This window comes from Amphiura filiformis, chromosome 4, assembly GCF_039555335.1.
Source record: "Amphiura filiformis chromosome 4, Afil_fr2py, whole genome shotgun sequence".
NCBI lineage: Eukaryota > Metazoa > Echinodermata > Ophiuroidea > Amphilepidida > Amphiuridae > Amphiura > Amphiura filiformis.
The window spans coordinates 70,957,291-70,977,201 of NC_092631.1; positions in this window are offsets into that span (position 1 = coordinate 70,957,291).

Here is a 19,911-nt window from a genome sequence, read left to right on the forward strand (position 1 = left end):
TTCGCCTTGCTTTGAATTGCGTTATCTGTTGACCTAGTGACGAAAAGTGTTTTTAGGGGGAAGTGTTAGCTTTCGTTTGATACTACAAAAAAAATGATTGGATGAAGGGAACACTTGAGGTTTCGACAAAACCAATCAAAGAGGCCCATTTTTCAGCTAGAAGCTCCACAGCTCTTACATTTCTATGCACTCAACTGTGTATTTGTTATCAAAGACTGTGCGGAGACAATTCACTGCTTGCTTGAGAGCTCTTGGACGAAAAATGTGTGCTCAGGTGTATCGTGGTGGAAACTGTGCGCATGATGGTTTATAAGAGAATCGTTTTTGTAAAGAAACCTTTCCATATGCTGAAGGAGATATGATGCTTTGCTTGCTAATGGATATTTTCATAGATATAAGGCTTCCAATAATGGGGAGCATGAATTTCACTTTAAATATAATTAGCAGTACCACACACAAATTATGAGTTGCTCTCATTAAATTCAGCAAAGTTTGCTAATGGTAACTGCTTCTTTGTTATTTCTGACTTCATATGGCTTTGTACGTCATTCTACATGATTTTATATGTCTTTATGTCTCTATATGAGAGAGCAAAAAGTGGGGGTCTGGGCCAAATTTTGACAAGCCATATCTCCCAACCCGCTTGGAGTTGAGCATTCATTTTTTCCATGTGTTCATTATGCTCATAGAGGTATGCTAGAAATGATTTTCAGCAAAATTTGAGGGGATGACCACTGACCAACCAACCCTTTTTGTTGATGTGGCTGGAATGACTCCTATGCAAAGTCACCAAGAACATATTTTCAACATACCTAAAGTTGATGGTGGGGCAAAATGTCTGACATTGGTTTTCAGGGGGGTCAAAATGTACAAAAAATGTACTATTGGAGTTTTGCAAGGGTAATATCTCAGCTAAAATTATTCTAATTGACTCAATATTGGATAAGAGTAATGTCCTACCAAAGGGTTCCGACTGGCAAAAAAATGGACAAACAAATATTTTTACTTTTGGAGTTCTGACCCCCCGAAGTTGGTCCTGGATGGACAAAGTTGCATTTTGAGGGCCCTGTATCTTTTAAAGTAAAGGAGTTACAAGTTTTCTGATGCCAGATTTGAACTCTACACAATTAAGTACCCCAAGATACATACTTTTCAAAGTTGTAGGGGTTCCCTTTATACATTTATGGACCAAACATCGTCTTTCGCGTTGCGACACATTTTTTACGCTGATCCCTCTAAATTTCAAATTGATGCCACGGGAAAACAAAATAGCGTATGAAGCTCAAATTTTCAGGATTTTACTTTCTCATCATTATCTACCACCACACATAAAAAGAAAAAATTGAGAGGTGCTGCACAATTAAGTACCCCAAGATACATACTTTTTAAAGTTGTAGGGGTTCCCTTTATACATTTATGGACCTCCAAACATTGTCTTACGCGTTGCGACAAATTTTTTACGCTGATCCCCCTAAATTTCAAATTGATGCCACGGGAAAACGAAATAGCGTATGAAGCTCAAATTTTCAGGATTTTACTTTCTCATCATTATCTACCACCACACAGAAAAAGAAAAAAATTGAAGAGGTGCTGCGGTGCACATCCCAGGAGTTGACATGGAATAGCTCTGCTTCTTTGTTATTTCTGACTTCATATGGCTTTGTACGTCATTCGACATGATTTGATATGTCTTTTCTTGTGCTTCTGCGCGGGTTTCATACTAAAACTTCGTCACTAGAAACCCACAAAGTCCAGAAAGTACCAATTTTAGGCGAGAAAAGTCCACATCGGGCGAGAGGCGAGGACATTCCAGGACAGCAGTAGCTTTTAAGGCTTTCTGGCTAATTATATGGATTACTTAAACTGTATTCTCCATCTTTCTTTAGTTTTCTCTGAGGTTTTGTGGCTTTATCGTACGTCTATCTCCGTCATTATATGTCATTATTTACCTTTCAATGGCTTTCTCTGTGCTTCTGTGTCTTTCAATGGCATTGTCGACGGTCTGGCTCCGACCCATAAGCAGGATATATGGGGGAGGGGTTCTGTGACTTTTTTGAATAAAAAGTGGGCTTACGCAGATGTTTTGCGAGAAGTGGACATCACCTGCCCTAAAATGTGCCCTTGTTTGGACCTTTGGAATGCCACATGAGCGGAAAGTGCGCATTTTGTCAAATTTTCTCCAGCCTTTGAACCTTTTCATTGACATCATACAATGTCATATTATATTAGTCTAAATTGCATACAAACAAATGCCCTAATTAATGTGATATATTTTAAACTCAAAATCTATTTGCTTTTCAACTTCAAGAAGATCTTGATCTCTGACTGTTTAGTTTGGTAACCAAATGTATGGTCTTTACAGTGACAGTAACATATTTGTGTCAATGCATTTACAACACTAATAAAGCCACAGACTAATGAAACAATACCGTATACAAAGACGCACGCGGCCAAAATTCCTTTAACGCAATTTTCTCAAAATTATCAAAATGAAAACGACTGAGGCAATGCTGCTAGACATAATTATTAAGAATTAAGATTCAAAGTGTGGAAACAGATGCGACTTTTTCTTGAGTGATCTATTACAAAAATTGATACCTCAACACTGACTTTTTTTACATTTCCTAAATGAATTAAATTCGCCTTATAACACACAAATGCATATAATTGTCAGGTACGCATATTCCTCATCCTACGACAGAGCAATTGATATGATGCCATTAAGCTCTATTTATAGTCCTGCCATGTCTCGAGAGTCACCTTTACCCTATGTAAGCTGGGTTTATAATGACAGTTATGACACTTAACAACTCCAATCACTGTCATGAAAGGGATGTTTAATTCAAAATGAGCTCAGGAACATGGTTTCTTTATGTCGGATATAATTTAAATTCGATTTCAATATGTCTGTTCATATCAATTACTGACTCAAATTAGTGCTTTATACGTCAATTCAAACCTTTGTGGTAAATGGTGTAGACTTGAAGTTTTATTTCATTCCTGCTCTCTTTTGATTTTGAATTTGATTCCATAAAAATACCATAAAGTTAGGTATATCTATAACTTACTCACTAACTTGAATCTCTATGTTTGGCCACTATGTTGTAATTACTGTCTGGCGACAAATTGGACAATTTCTTTGGCAACCACCGACTGTAATAAATTTTACGTATACATACATTGAGCTATTCCGGAAATTATTGGTACCCCCCCCCCCTCCTTAAAGAAGACGTGAGAAGAAACCAAATAAACTTGAAGAAAAAAAAGACATGTGAATTTTGACCATAATTTTTTGGGAATTCCCAGACCAAAATTTTATCCAAAATGTTATAAATATTACGTGTAGTCCAAGGTATTTTATGGTATAAATAACATTTTTGGAGATAAGTGTGGGATGAGGTTGTGGATCACAAAATGGAACGATGATGAACACATCTCAAGTCAGAGATTGTTGGCACAGGCACAGGGCTATTTTCATTATTGTAACGAACTGATAGTTCAATAAAGCTCTGGGTAAGTGTAGCTTTGTATATAATAATGAATAGCGCCGCTATGCTGTGATTCATTTTTGGAGCAGTGTGGACCAACATCATAAAATGGGCACCTGTTTCATCAAATTATTATATTTCACTCATAACCAATTGAATTAAATGAATTAGGCTTATAGAACGAAATGTATTGAAATATTAATATATTATATACATCCTTAATCTGAAAAAGAAGTGGAATTTTAAGTGTGTGCTATCTAAAAATATATTTCATTACAAATTATTCCCGGTTACAAAAGTATAAAAGTATAAATAATTTGTTTTTACCTTTGCTTTTTCCATCCTGTGTTTTGCTCTTACATTGAGATGTACGTGTTGTTGCTATAAAATACTTCCTTTTTAAGTAATTGGATATGTGTTTTTGAAATAGAATATTTTACAAGTATTACTACGATGTCTCTTCCCTTGCCGTTTAATCCGTAAGGTGCCCCAGTTGATGCATCATCGTATACGATTGTATCGTTTTTTATTTTATCCAGTCGTCACTGGCTCAGCACTGATGCAGAGCTGCCCTGCTTGTTTACTCTATTTGCTGCGCCTGTTTGCTCCCAAATATATAGGAACAAGGAACATTTTTGGAGCAGTATAAGGGGCTGTGCAATAATTATGTGTACCCCCGGGGTGGTGAATTCTCAAAATGGTCTGCCAAAAAATCGCTTGCCCCCTCCTTTGGCCGTGCCAAAAAATCTTTACCCCTCAACCTTTTGACGTGCCAAAAACCTTTGCCACACTCTTTTGATGTGCCAAAAATATTTGCCCCCCCCCCTTACACATGCAAGATTTTGGGGAACCCGAATTTAAAACCTTAAATTGTCTTATCATATAGTGCGAGCGCAGCGAGCAGGAAATTTTGTGCAGATTTGAATGTGTTCCTAAAGTTTTCCTACACCTTTTAGGGCGTAATATAGAAACGGTGCCCAAAATATCTGTGCCAAAAATCGCTTGCTCCCCCTTTCGACCTGCCAAAAATCGCTTGACCCCCCCTTTCGACCTGCCAAAAAATGCTTGCACCCCCCCACCTTTTGGCTTGCCAAAAAATCTTTGCCGCCCCTCCTATAATTCACCAGACCGGGGGTACACATAATTATTGCACCACCCCTAACAACATCATAGAATGGGCACCTGTCTCATGAAACTATTTCACTCATGACCAATTGAATGAAATGGATTAGGCATATAGAACGAAATATATTGAAATATTGATATAGGCTACATCCTTAATCTGAAAAAGTAGTGGAATTCTAAGTGTGTGCTCTAAAAAAATAATTTTCCTTAAATGCCCGTTTAGAAAAGTATAAAAATGATAAATAATTTCTTTTTACCTCTGCTTTTTCCATCATATTGTTTGCTCTTACATTGAGATTTACGTGTTGTTGCTATAAAATACTTTCTTTTTAAGTATTATTGCATACGTGTTTTTGAAATAGAATATAGAAGTATTACTACGATGTCTCTTCCTTTGCCGTTTAATCCGTAAGGTACCCCAGTTGATGCATCATCGTATACGATTGTATCGGTTTTTATTCGTCACTGGCTCGGCACTGATGCAATGCTGCAATACTTGTTTACTCTATTTTCTGCGCCTGTTTGCTCGTTAAATATATAGGAACAAGGAACGTTGTCTCTTGTTTCTCGAGTCTAACGATATGCATCTTCGTGTTTCGTTGATGGCCATGAAAAGTATACGGCTGTTTTACCTCATCTGGACGTAAAATGAGACTTTTTAACTAACTAACTAACTAACTAACTAACTAACTAACTAAGAAAGAAAGAAAGAAAGACACATTTTAGCAGACAATACCGTACTTGGCGTATAATAAGAAGACACCTCTCTTTTCTATACCGACCTAGACGCAGCCATTACAGGCCTCAAAAATGCCAACAAAATACAAGAGTACATGTAATGCATTAAGTATCGAGTAGCTCTAGACCATCTAGGTACGTCAAATGCATCACTTATGACGTGACCGATGAGGCCTTTCATTAACTACGAGATATATCTTCATTTCAATGGTTTCAATATAGGGGCCTTTGTAATAGTATCTTAGCCTTAATTCATGAAATAGTCATGAAGCTAAAACGTGACAGTTTTAGCACTTTTAAGTGCTAAAATTGTCACGTTTTAGCTTCATGACTTTCTTTTCCATGTCAGTTATACGTGTAAATTGTTCACGCTTATTAAACCTTTCGTGATAGAAAATTATTTTACATTAATTTTTCTATTTTGTTCTATAAATTAAATTTTGATATACATAATTGGCGAAACTAATAAGTTCGCATAAAATAAGTTTTGAAATTGCTAGCTTTTTTGTTATGGCCGACTATTGTGTAATTTTGATTTAATTGGCTGTATTATTTTAATTTCGATTTAATTGATTTGATAACTGAGTGGTTATGCAAGTATTTCATAACCAGTCAAATAAAAACCTGAGAGCACATCAGACACACAAAATTGCATTCTGAATACGGGCAATGTCCTGATATCAAATAGTTTTAATTATTTGGAATTTCTCGATATAATACAATAACACAATCAGAAAAATACAGTCTAAAAGTGAAGATTGTATTTGTAGTCATGGTAGTGAGTAATCAGTCCTTTATGTGCTTGACACTATCTAGTATATATATAGTAAACTATACATTGCGAATTAATATAAAATATAAAATGTCCATGTAAGGTGAGTTTATATAGCGAATAAACTAAAACTGCAATGTATTTCTTAATATTAATAATAGGCATAGGTAAAAAGCAGAAAAGACAAAAGACGAAACAATTTGAGTAATGAATGAAACATGCTGTTTCAGTGTGCATGTTCTCATTATTGATGGTTTGGAGGACTGTCATGTAAATTGGATGTAAGCGTGATCCTACAAATGCCTTTTACGGTGACCCAAACTAATTACAAGACCTCTTCTACATTGAGGCTGGCTTTCCCTTTTAAAGGGAATTTTTACTAGTGCACGGGTGTACAATTTATGCAAAGATAGTTTGTAGTCCGATGGTATAAATAGTGAAGGAGACTAGACCCTCACTATGGTCCGGCAAGGTCCGTAGAGCTGGCAAAGTAATTGCTCGCGGGCAACTCAACCCAAACCTGCACGTGGTGTCGGATGGATAACGCTAACTTGGGCTCTGGGGAACAGGCTTGGATGCGAGGAAGTCAAGCTAGCGTAGGATCATGCAAAGTAATTTGACCACGTTTTAGCCCTTCCTCGGCTGACTCAGCCTGGTGTGGCTCTGAAGAGACACCGTTTGGTTTTTACCACGCAGACATAGGAACAATCTGGATTTTAGTGTACGAGCAGATACTCAGGAGATATCAACGAGCTAGGCACGAAGAGGATAGAAATAAATAAGATGCAGTGAAGCAGAAAATTACGTAATGTGACTGAATGGAGTTATACAGGTGCAACTTGACAAAGGAGTGAGTACTGGCGCAAATAACCTCAGTAGTTGAAAGCGCCATACAAATCAACCAAAAACAAAAACAAAAACCCTCACTATCTATCAGGTTCACTCACAGTCTCATACTGCTATGCTAGCTGCAAGTTAAACCCAGTGGGGGTAGTACATGTAAGCATGGTAATACTAATAGCGTGTCCCGACCTCGACCATGGTGACCTTTGACTATGGCAGTCTCTTTAACTTGATGACTGACTTGTAACAATTTAACAACGTTTAATTTCATTCCTAAACAAATTAAACAACCTGTTAATTTTTCATCATTGTTTCAGCACAAAATTCCCTTCACATACAACTTTAATGTTTACACGTTTAAACATTATCAAAACAACTTGCTCCAGGTCCACCTGTTTTCTTTACGAATTCTATCTTATTCATATTCTCGAAACAACAATTTTTTAATTCCGAATAATACGTACCGGGCCAGCTCATGCTGGCCCGGTCCAAAAAATGAATATCTTCAATATGCGAAAGGTCAAAATTTCATATGATGAAAGGCTTTTCCTCCCAGCTACACACACTTTTTTTTTTTAAAGTACGTATCATTAGATTTATAAAGTTTACTTCGAGTATTGTTAAATATCGAAAATATCAATTTTTAATAATTTGTCATAAAATTTGTATTACATGTATATTGCAAATTTCAAACAATTCAGAATGTAATTTGATGTGTCTGATATGCTCTAAGGTCCCACAAAAAATACTGTGCAAACGTCGCTATCCGAGTTAATTAAAAACAGCAGAAATATGCATAGATTCGAATAACAATTATTTTAACTAGAGTTCAGAGTCGAAGTGTATCACATATGTGATGCGATCAAGCAAAATCAGTCGGAACTCGGAAATATTGATTTTGAGATATAACCATACAAAGGAAATATTTCCTTTTGTTTCCTCTTGTTTTGGAAACTCTTTAATTGCACATATCTTTGGAACTGGTTGTTCAATTTCAATGGGGTTTTCTGAAAAATGCAGCTTTGTAAATGCTTTACTTTCATATAAGAAACTGAAAATTTAATATTTCCGAGTTCCGACAGAGTTTGCTTGATCGCATCACATATACGATTTTCAGTTCATTATTTTAAGGACCATTCATCAATTTTCTGTCAGGAAATTCTAGCGGGAATAATTTACCATGTGAGACAAGCCACCATTGACTTCACGGTGCAGTCGTTAACCTGCTGTTTCACCATCCGGAGGGCCGGCCTAGGTAAGGGCTACTGATACCACCGTGCACCATCATACCAAGTCGTTCCTATATTCAATATGAGGAGAAGTTTACGTTTTTGACGACAATTTTGTACACAGCTCTGTAAAAGTGACTAACATTAAGTTGAGGTGTAAGACCACAAACCATGACGCACATCATCTACATGTGAAGTCATTGCCCGGCAGTATGCGCACGCATTATGGCACTTTCCATTGTTCTTTGCCCTGAGTTTGCTCAGGGCATGTGTATTTTAAATCTCCCACCACATTTCATATAGTACGAGAAAGCCATTGAACAGTGAAGCGGTTCGTTCGAGCATATCGAAAGACCAATCCTCGCCTTGATAAACAATGATGTCAAGTGGTCTATAGTATTGAACAATGTACCCATTTGACATGCACTTATAGAAAATAAACAAATTATTGTCTTAATTTATTAATTATAAATAAAATGACACTTCATAAAATTACATTCAACATGATGAAAATGATCGGAGAAAACACACAATGTAGATTATTATTAAACGGAGTAGGTAAGATGCCATGTCCATAACTTCGCAGGAGTTTCGGACTAACAATCAACACAATCAGAAAAATACAGTCTAAAAGTGAAGATTGTATTTGTAGTCATGGTAGTGAGTAATCAGTCCTTTATGTGCTTGACACTATCTAGTATATATATAGTAAACTATACATTGCGAATTAATATAAAATATAAAATGTCCATGTAAGGTGAGTTTATATAGCGAATAAACTAAAAACTGCAATGTATTTCTTAATATTAATAATAGGCATAGGTAAAAAGCAGAAAAGACAAAAAGACGAAACAATTTGGAGTAATGAATGAAACATGCTGTTTCAGTGTACATGTTCTCATTATTGATGGTTTGGAGGACTGTCATGTAAATTGGATGTAAGCGTGATCCTACAAATGCCTTTTACGGTGACCCAAACTAATTACAAGACCTCTTCTACATTGAGGCTGGCTTTCCTTTTAAAGGAATTTTTACTAGTGCACGGGTGTACAATTTATGCAAAGATAGTTTGTAGTCCGATGGTATAAATAGTGAAGGAGACTAGACCCTCACTATCTATCAGGTTCACTCACAGTCTCATACTGCTATGCTAGCTGCAAGTTAAACCCAGTGGGGGTAGTACATGTAATCATGGTAATACTAATAGCGTGTCCCGACCTCGACCATGGTGACCTTTGACTATGGCAGTCTCTTTAATTTGGTAAGCCCAAGTGAAACTACACATGAAAGAGTACTCAAGGTGAATGCTGTAACCGTCAGAGTGACTGACTTGTAACAATTTAACAACGTTTAATTTCATTCCTAAAAAAATTAAACAACCTGTTAATTTTTCATCATTGTTTCAGCACTTCGAGTGTAAGACCACAAACCATGACGCACATCATCTACATGGTCTGATTGCGTATCATATTTGATTTTACGGTAATATTACTATTACATGATGCTTACTTACTTGCTTACTTACTCGCTTATGTCGACTTTTCTAGTCGGACTCCGCTGATGGCTCCCCACACAACTCTGTTCTGCATGCAGTTCCTAATGTGTTTCTCTAGTCCAGTATCCTCGATTAGTCCTTCCGTGGTTGTCCTCTTGATATTTTACCATGCGTAGGCTGCCACACAAAACTCTGGAAGCTGCCTCTGTTTCACTTCTGGCACAGTGTCCAGCAAATCTCAGCCTTTTTGTTTTCAGCCTTTAGGAGATTGGGGAGAGATTGCCGTACAGCTCCTTATTGGTGGTGTGCGACTGCCAGGTAACATTAAGTGCTTTTCTCAGTAGTCTTGTGTAACAACCATCAAGCGCCTTCCTAAACTTTGATGTAATTGTCCAAGTTTCTGCACCATACATCAGAATTGATACGACTGTGGTGGTGAAAAGCCTGGTTTTAAGATTTCTAGGCAGGCTGCTCTTCCATATCTTGTTCATGCCGTTGCAGGCCCTCCATGCCTGGGTTTTCCTGATGTTAAAATCCTTTTCACTGCTGCCAATCCTAGCCCCCACGTATTTGAAATCTTCAACTACTTCAAGCTGGCTTCCATCAAGTGTTCGGATTGGGGATGCAGCCATATTGCAAACCATTGCCTTGGTTTTCTTGGCGTTCATGCTGAGACCGACTGTTAGTGCTGCAGTCTCAACAAGATGGAGTAGCTCTTCGGCATCACTGAGACTGTCGGCCAGTAGTGCTATGTCGTCAGCGAAGTCGAGGTCTGTAATGGTTTGCGGGCCTATCCTCCCGACTTTTCCTTGTTTTTAGTGTGAGCCCTAGACGATCTTCATTCCCATATAGTGCTTTCCTGAGAGCATAGTCGAGGACTGTTACAAATAGAAATGGTGCAAGTGTGTCCCCCTGCAGTACTCCAGCCTGAATTATGAAGTCATCGGTGATTCCATCTGGTGTGGTAACATGGGCAACTGTGTTCTCATAGGTGTTTCCAATAGCCGCCACGAGTTTCTCTGGTACTCCATATGCTCTTAGGATGTCTAGCATTTTCCTTCGATGGATGGTGTCAAATGCCTTTTTAAAATCGATGAAGACCAGTGCCGCTTGCAGATTGTTGTTGTTTATCTCTTCAATAATTCTTCTCAAGGCCAGTATTTGTGACACTGTCGACCTTCCAGGGCGAAGCCATTTTGGTTCATTCGTAGTACCGGATCCAGGAAGGGACGAATTATGTTGAGTATTAGTCTGTTGTAGGTCTTTGCCACTATGGATGATAAACAGATGCCTCTGTAATTCCTTCCCTCTCTGAGATCACCGCTTTTTGGAATTGGAATGAGATTGAGAATTGACCACTGCTCGGGTTTCCTACCATGCAGTAATGCCTCATTACAGAAATAGAGTATGATGTCATCAAGGTTGCATCTCTTTAAAACTTCTGGTGTGATTTCATCATCACCTGCACTTTTTCCTTCATTGATGACCTTCTTTGCTGCCTCGTACTCTTCCTGATCGAAAGCATCTGTTCGCATGTCAAATTCCCGATGCACCTGCTCTATCGGCTCATCCTCATTGGTGATGACTGGTGGATTTACAAGTAGCTGCTGGAAATGGGAAAACCAAGAATGCAGTCTCTCACTCTCTGTGTCCCTTTGATCTGACCTTTTTGGCAGTTCTCCTTCCACTGATCTCATTTATCATATCCCATGCAGCTTTGTGCTGGCAATTTTGATCTGCTTTCTCTACCTGGCTGATCTTTTGTTTCAGAATTTCTTGATCAATTTTGTCATATGTCTCTTTTAGGTGATTCTTCCTTGCTTGTAGTTCTGATCTTGATACACTAGTGCATTCGTGAGTATCCTTCACATATGCTTCATGCACTTCATTCCGGGCACTCTCTGTTCTGGAATCAGTCCAGATTGTTTGGGGCCTTTGGTATCATTTCTTCTGTATCCTCCCTGTTTGCCTGTATGAAACATTGATATGTGGATGTAGCATCTTCAACATGATAGACAAGACCTAATTGGGACTTATCCTTCCGACTGAGGGCTATAACTTGTATCTATAGTTTCCATCAGAAACAACAGTGGCACTTGACACTTTGTAAAGTTAACTGAAGGAGATATGTTTTAATAAATACACTTTCTTCTCCATATATTACTTGTCGTTGACTTCAAATAAAATTTAAAAATAGGGAGAAGAAGAAGATGGTGATGGTGAAGAGAATAAAAGAAAACCGTCTGAAAATATCACATTTTCTGGGGTTCAAAATTGTCTTTTTAGCTATATTTTTTTCATTCATTTTTTACTCACACACACTCAGAATAGATTCAAAATTATGCCCGGTTTAATAAACAAAAGTATAATAATTGTGTTTACCTCTGCTTTTTCCATCCTATTTTTTTACTCTTACGATGAGATTTAGAATTCGTGTTGTTGTCATAAAATACTTCTCTTTTAAGTAATTGGATATGTGTTTTTGAAATAGAATATAGAAGTATTACTGCGATGTCTCTTCCCTTGCCGTTTAATCCGTAAGGTGCCCCAGTTGATGCACCATGCATCGTTTGGATTGTATCGGTGTTTATTTTATCCAATCGTGACTGGCTCGGCTCGGCACTGATGCAGTGCTGCAAATATGCTTGTTTACACTTAATTCCTGCGCCTGTTTTTGTTTGCTCGATAAATATATAGGAACAAGAAAACAAGGAAATGATGTCTCTTGTCTCGGTTTGCATCTTCGTGTTTCGTTGATGGCCATGAGAAGTAAGGCAACGTAAGGTCTTACGGTTGTCTTACCTCAAGAGGAAGAAGAAGACGAAGAAGAAAAAGAGGAGGAGAAGGAGGAGGAGGAAGACGAAGACGAAGAAGAAGAAGAAGAAGAATGGAACTCTTTAATGATCCTTTTTTACATTCTAGCCTTCTATTCATTTATCTGTAGGCGTTTTAATTACATGCATGAAGACATTTGTATGGATTTCTGAGCAATCAGTAATTGTAAGCGTTAACTGTAAACTTGAAGAAGAGAATATTTGAAGATAAAAAAATAGAGGCCTAAATCCCTACAAATGTAATTATAAATAATTGTATAGATGAGACATTGTCTTTATTTGCAATTAGAATGTTATAGTGATTCCTAAATTTGTATAGCTTCTTTTATTCCCTTGTTATTCTTTTTAATTTTATTAAAAATAAAATAATTGCTGCGAGATGGTAGGCCCAATTATCGAAAAATAAGAACAACAATTTTGTTGTAATGATTCCTATTCAGAGGTTTGTTTTTAAAAGCACGTCGATGTACAACTGCGACGACCTGAGGCATGCGAAGAAAGAGGAGAAGGCGATTATAGAGTACCGACGTGAGACGTCATAAATTTTCTTTTTTGCATTTCAGCATTTTCATGACCATATTTCAGTAGAACATGATGAAAAACATCCACAGTCCAAATTTGGTGGGAATAGGATCATGAGGGCCGAGATATGGCCGCATGAATACCGTACCTAATTAGCCCCATTGAAATCAGTGTAAATTGGACTGGTTCATAACTGTTTGGAACCAGGCCAATTTACACTGATTTCAATGGGGCTAATTAGGTATTCATGCGGCCATATCTCGGGCCCTCATGATCCGATTCCCACCAAATTTGGACTGTGGATGTTTTTGATCATGCTCCACCGATACATGGTATTCAAAACGCTGAAATGCAAAAAAGGTTTTCTGTGACGTCATCACTTCGGTACTCTATGGTGATTATTAAATCATCAAAGATAATTGAATAAAGAGTTAACTTCAACACTACACTATTTTCGCTCACCTGGAACGTTTTCACTAGATCGACTAGATTTCACTAGGTCAATCTAGTAAAATCGTTCCAGGTGTGAGCGAAAAATAGTGTAGTGTTGTAGTTAACTCTAGTCTTTATTCACTTTATCTACAACTGAATATCCAGACTCGTATAAAAGGTAAATTGGGTTTTGTTTTTTAATTAACTTCAATTGAGATTAATTCATTTCATTCATTTATTTATACATTGTCAACAAACTACCTCAAAACCACAAATATAAATTGCTACTGCAAATTACGGCAATGCTTGAGTTGTACAAATGTATGTAATTCGGGGATGTAATAATTACAAGATAGTTCCATTAAACCTTTATTCCTAAAAAAATAATAAGATAATCCAAAGAACTGCACTATTTATGAGACATCTTCACTGATTTTGTACTCTTTTATTTTTGTCTGTGGATTGCAGGACGTATAATTCAAAACATTAAATTACAAAATGAGCGGCCGTGGCGGCGCGGGTCATGATTTTTCAGTGAAGATGTAAATTTCAGGATGTGTGAGCATAGACTGGTGGGGGGGGGGGGTAATCATCTGAAAATGTACCCAAGATATCAGAATAGTGGCATCGTCGGCGTTTTTTGTTCTGATCTTCACGATGGGGCAGCGAGGTTTACATTTTAGAGTTCAATAAAATGTTTTATCCAACAATTACAGGTCAAAAACTTAAATCATAATCGTAAATCCAGCGGGGGAGGGGGGGGGGCAATATTTTGATAGGGGATGGTCTATAATACAATCATCCTCCCCCTATATGTTGACGCCTGTATGTGGGTTTGTTACCATATTAACCTCATATTTGGCCATTTTAGACTAAGAATGCAAATTTTTGCGCGCTTCGCGCTAATTTATTCCACTTGTGCCCAATATTCCACCAGTTTCGCTTCAATATGGTAAATTTTTCGGACGCATTTGTACCATAAACTTATTCTGTCGCCAAAAGGTAAGTATGAATTCACTATACTTCAAGACATTTTTTCCACCCCCATACATGTCAAAAAGAAATCTACACCACTGCCTCATACCCAACACATTCAAAAGTAATTCTATGTACAAGCCTAGAATTGGGATTAACAAACTATGCCGTGTCTGATGAGCATGTTTGCGATCCTGTCATTGTTAAGGATTCTTGATAAACGTGGCAGCCAAACATCAGTATGGTCAACATGTGGGTTAATTGTGTATATTTAACTGAACGCTGCAAGGTAAAATGGTAAAATTGAATTGATAATTTTTGTTCAAGTGTATTGTTTTAATAAAATAGATAAAATTATACATAAGTCAAATAATATAAAAACGATTCTGTTATACACGTGCAACTCCATTAATCCACCTGATAAATTTGCTATCTTCAGTAAATATGAAAATATATTATACTGTTCTATCCTGTTTATGGTTACAAGCGATGATAAAAAGAAATCGTTTACAGAGCCATGAGTTATTTGTATTCGTAAATATGCAATTTGTATGCAAATTGACTACTCGTTTGTAGTTTTCGGGATTAAAAAAAAATCAATGCTTATATTGAGTAAAAAAGAATTATTATAATAAACGCATCATCACAAACGTAAAAGTTCTTTAAATCATTAAAGAACGCGGAAACATTAAAATGTCTGAGGCGTTTCTATGTGTATTAGAAGATGATGGGCACAAATTGCTAGACAAATACCTATTACTATAAGTATTATGTTCGTGTATTGTTAGTTTTACCCTGTTTACGCCTTCAGTGAAAACATTACCAAGCCAATCGCTTTCTTCATAATGTTGCCAGAGTCTTTCCCCTCGTTACTATCAAAAACATCGATATTTTTCATACTACTGTACACAATACTTCCTCCCTCAGCCAAACCTATTTTATCGACCAGTTCAATGCTATTCTCATAATTAAGTCTATCATTTTATACATTTTGTGTGTTTTCTGACATTATCAGTACCCTCCATTTATTATTAACGATTTTTGATATTCCAGAAAACATTGTCTAGGTCGATAGGAAGTCTGTGATATATAACATTTCAAATGATTCATGAGGGCTCAGTCTGGCTCACCATTGTAGGAAACAAAACGAATGTTGCTCTAAATTATGTCGTCTGCAATTAAAGCTGTCCAATATCGTCTGCTGTGCGGCTATTTCAGTTAAAATCCACACCCCTTATGGAAGATATGTCCTTACTCTTATCTTCCACGTAGGGAGTAAAAAAATAAATGTGGTTACCTGAATGGGTGGCTCCATTTGTAATCTACTAATCTACACACCTGTGTGGGAGATTAAGCTCATGTTTTCCATAGGGGGTGTATGGATTTTAACTGGAATAGCCAAATGTGTTAATTCAATGTCAGACAATTTTCCCTTTTTTTCCATGATTCCTAAGACAGAGTGTACGAACAACCAGACCATACTCAACAAAATGATTGGAACTGGCTGCGAGCTCTTTGTGATTCACTGCAACTGTCCCACAATTCAATTTCAAATGCAGAAATGGAGAGCGGATAATTACCAATGATATTGCTTTCAACTTGGCATCGAACCAGGGACCCTTGTCCTAGATATAATCAAATACCTTAACCACTGTGACGCGATGCTTTTACGCTTTTCCTATAACGCACTTCAGAGATTTGTAGTGAGGCACTGAAAAACAAAACAAACAGAGACATGTTCTACGGACATCATTCTCTCATTGATTCAAGAACATCTTTCGGTTCTGCAAATAACCATTCTATTATATTCGTCTTGAGATAGAGATGGTATAAAGAGAAAACCTCTGCACTAAGTAACATGAATGACCGGTCTCAGTACCTCAGGCATGAATCTATATGTCAAAGTAAACAACCTTCAAAATCACCCTTAATTTAATTTTGTCTGTCTGGTCAAAACCAACAAGCAGAAGGTTATTTTCTGCAATGTTTTGGCGATAAAACGATCAAACAAATCATAAAACAATACAGATATATTTTGATTTGTTTTGCTTGTAGCAATACTGTAAGGGGCGAATACACTTTTCTCTTTGTGTCATTTCGTGATGAGTTTACGAGAAGATTTCGACTGACAGATACAAAAATCTATTCAATTTTATCATAATCAAGGTGACAGTATAAAACGCAAATCTCCGTTCGTGATCGTATGTATACTAGACAGTAGATATGCACTTAAGTCATAAGGATTTTGGTTTCTTTCCAAAATTATCGGGACTTTTCTATACAAAAAATAAAACCAATATGGAAAATTTTGTTCAAAAATGAATGGTTGCTATTTTTGCAAATATTCAAATTTAGTTTCACGACTATACATTAGCAAGGAGCTAAAGGGAAATATTGTAAAACAGTGAAACAAAGATGGCTGCCTTGCTGAATATATTTGCATTCTACTCCATACAAAACTTGATTAGGCATTTCCAAACGAATAGATAGCTGAGATTTATCCATTTTTTCGAATTCAGATACTTCAGATGTCGTTATTATTATGTCATCGTCATCGTCAAGCTCATCATCATCATGCAAATCAGTGATCGCATGATCGTGATCATTATCATCAACATCGTCATGATAATGATGATCATCATCATTATTATTATCTTTGTCATTGTCACTATTATCATTAGTCAAAAAATTACGCAAATGATATAAAACAAAAATGTTTTATGCAGCTAATGCATTTTAGACACTAATCAGGCAATAATAATATTATAGTTTAGTCTGGTGTTGAACGAGATATATTTTGACTTTAGCATTCACACAATTTCTTATTCAGAATCTGGAAAAAGGTTTTTTTTGTAACATTATTACCAAATTACATTGAGATACATAAAGAATACTAAACCCCAACGACGTCACTCTTACGTTTATCCAGAGCGTTTACGTCTGCTATATATAATTATATATATATATACGTGTACTATAAGCCAATTGACCGAAATTAAAGTGTTGATATTAAAACATCACAGGTATAGTTTGCTCCCAAAATGTCTGTTCAATCATGTTATGTCAACATGACTAAATTTGGTTTTGTGATTTATGAATATGGGTTTTAAAATTTGACGAAAAATATCAGATTTGGACATGTTGTTAGTGAGTGGAATTTGTAAGTAGCGTGTTAAGTGTAACATATATACCTAAAGTGACATTTGCAAAGGGTGACTCGTCAAGAAATTATCAAACATGAGATGGATTTCTTCTAATCATACGGGAAAAGAAATGTAAGAAATAATCAGATATGAATTTTACATCCATCAAATGTCACATGCATGCCCTATAGAATTGTGCAACACGCTTTCAGCACAAACGATATAATTATATTAACTGTTAACACACATGTAAAGAACATTTTTAATAAATCATTTATCATTATAATGTTTTATAAGAACACTATTCAGACATCTGGCCTATTGAGCTGATGATCAGATTGTGAGTAAAAGTTACACTTTCTAGAATTCGTGTTATTTGTGTACATTGAAAATGTCTGAACAGATACGGCCCACAGAATTAGACAATTCTATGGTACGGCCCCACAACCACATCCACCACCCACCCCCTTTTTGCAATATTTCCTGTAAATTGTACTTTGTGTATATTAACGGCGCGGTGATACATTGTGACATTTGTAAAGGTTGAACTAGCAATCAAGAAATGAGATGTCTAGAAATCACAGGGGAAAAAGACCCTTCAAATAACATCTACGTTATGAAATGAAAATTGTATGTACGTATTAAAGTATAATGTTGTCTAGAAAATGTCCTTAAGGAAATTGTATAGCATGCTTTTAACATAATTGAAACAAAAGTGTGTGCACCATTAATACGTCACAAATTAAAATGACATTTCTTTTTTGAATACGATATTTTACAAAACAAAGTAATCGTGCGTCCGACTCGTACATTTGGTCAGCTATTATTAGCCACCTTGTCCGCCGGTTTCATCAATTTTACACTACACTGAAAAACAACGTCTGATTATGTTCATGAAAGTTCATCTATGTTGGTATAAATCATTATTTTGATTTAAACTTTTGATCAAAATGTATTCCACTTGTGCCCAATATTCTATCAGTTTAGCTTCAATATGGCAAATTTTTCGGACGCATTTGTACCATAAACTTATTCTGTTGCCAAAAGGTACTGAATTCACTATACTTCAAAACATATTTTCCACCACCTTGTCAAAAAGAAATCTACACCACTGCCTCATACCCAACACATTCAAAAGTAATTCTATGTACAAGCCTAGAATTGGGATTAACAAACTGTGCCGTGTCTAATGAGCATGTTTGCGATCCTGTCATTGTTAAGGATTCTTGTTAAACGTGGCAGCCAGACATCAGTATGGTCAACATGTGGGTTAATTGTGCATACTTAACTGAACGCTGCAAGGTAAAATTGAATTGATAATTTTTATTAGCTTTTATTCAAGCGTATTGTTTTAATAAATAAATAAAATTATACATAAGTCAATATATAAAAACGAGTCTGTTATACACGTGCAACTCCATCAATTCACTTGATAAATTTGCTATCTTCAGTAGATATGAAAATATATTATACTGTTCTATCCTGTTTATGGTTACAAGCGATGATAAAAGAAATCGTTGTGTTTTACAGAGCCATGAGTTATTTGTCTTCGTAAATATGCAATTTGTATGCATTTGTAGTTTTCGGGATTAAAAAACATCAATAATTATTGAGTAAAAAAGAATTATTATAATAAACGCATCATCACAAACGTAATAGTTCTTTAAATCATTAAAGAAGGCGGAAACATTAAAATGTCGGAGGCGTTTCTATATGTATTATAAGATGATGGGCACATATTGCTAGACAAATACCTATTACTATAAGTATATTATGTTCGTGTATTGTTTGTTTTACGCCTTCAGTGAAAACATTACCAAGCCAATCGCTTTCTTCATAATGTTGCCAGAGTCTTTCCCCTCGTTACTATCAACATCGATATTTTTCATACTGTACACAATACTTCCTCCCTCAGCCAAACCTATTTTATCGACCAGTTCAATGCTATTCTCATAATTAAGTCTATCATTTTATACATTTTGTGTGTTTTCTGATATTATCAGTACCCTCCATTTATTATTAACGATTTTTGATATTCCGGAAAACATTGTCTAGGTCGATAGGAAGTCTGTGATATATAACATTTCAAATGATTCATGAGGGCTCTGTCTGGCTCACCATTGTAGGAAACAAAACGAATGTTGCTCTAAATTACGTCGTCTGCAATTAAAGCTGTCCAATATCGTCTGCTGTGCGGCTATTTCAGTTAAAATCCACACCCCTTGTGGAAGATATGTCCTTACTCTTATCTTCCAGATAGGGAGTAAAAAATAAATGTGGTTACCTGAATGGGTGGCTCCATTTGTAATCTACAC